The sequence below is a fragment of the Mandrillus leucophaeus genome, unplaced genomic scaffold (genome assembly GCF_000951045.1).
Source record: "Mandrillus leucophaeus isolate KB7577 unplaced genomic scaffold, Mleu.le_1.0 Scaffold28, whole genome shotgun sequence".
Classification (NCBI taxonomy): Eukaryota; Metazoa; Chordata; class Mammalia; order Primates; family Cercopithecidae; genus Mandrillus; species Mandrillus leucophaeus.
Window position 1 is genome coordinate 2,271,497 of NW_012102920.1, and position 916 is coordinate 2,272,412.

The 916-nt window shown below is 68.4% G+C and overlaps 1 protein-coding gene across 2 annotated transcripts in view; it reads left to right on the forward strand.

The window, feature by feature from the left end:
- The first annotated feature begins 1 nt into the window (after nucleotide 1).
- PHPT1 (phosphohistidine phosphatase 1) overlaps nucleotides 2-916 on the forward strand; it is a 9,328-nt gene continuing 8,413 nt past the window's right edge. For both annotated transcript variants that reach the window (XM_011985097.1, XM_011985098.1), the window contains exon 1: nucleotides 2-295. The gene's annotated coding sequence lies outside the window, so the exon portion shown is untranslated. The remainder of the gene's footprint in view (nucleotides 296-916) is intronic.

Below are 916 nucleotides of genomic sequence, written 5' to 3' on the forward strand. Positions count from 1 at the left end.
CGAGGGTGCGCGGTGCGTTCCCGCTAGTCGGATCCGTTACGCCGACCACGCCACGCGCCCTGCCGTCCCCTCGCCTCCAGTCGCTGCAGTCTGGGCCCTGCAGGAGCTGGGAAAAGCCGCAGGGAGGTCTTCAGGCCGATATGCGAGTCTCCCAGCCGAAAGGGCACGGGACTTGGGCAGGGGAAGCAGAGCATGTCGGCCTGGCCAGAGCTGACACCTGGCTAGGAGAGGAAGGACCAAGGGACAGGGGGCGTTCTCAGGTGGGAGCCTGGAGGGGAAAGCGTGGTGCGAGCAGGTGAGGGAGCGAGCTAGTCGGTAAGCACAGAAACCCACCCGAAGGGGCTTGACCTGTCCCGAGAGGTCCCCGCACACCCGCTCTGGCCGCACTCCGTCCTGCGGGCGTGGAGGGGCAAGCCCGGGGGCCTGGCCTCCACCTGCCCCCCAAGCGCACGCTGGTCCGCACCCGGGGCTCTCTGGAGGGTGGGGTGTCTGGGAGAGGGGTGGAGGCCAAACGCAAGGGCCCTCCTGGAGTCCCTAGCACTACTTCGAAGCCAGGGAAGGGGACACCAAGTGAGAGAAACTGGGCACCCCCGCCCCCGCTCCTGCTCTCGCACCCGGCGCGCCCACCTCGTCCCCGCGCGTCTGCACCGGCCAGGCGTCCCGCTTGCCCACCCGCCGCCGCGCCCCCTGCCCCAGGGCCTCTGCATTCGGCCCCACCCCTGAGGGCCGGCCAGGAACGCCCCTGGACCGAAATAATTTCCAGGAGGCAAGAGCTTTCGAACCAAGTAAAATAGAACTTGAATGTAGCGGCTGCTGTTGCCTCCTTGTGCGGGTAGCGGGGTTGGGGACGGAGGCGTTCGGGCGGTGGAGAGGGGAGAGAAGTAGACCTTCGGGCGGGGGAGGGGGGAGAGGGAGG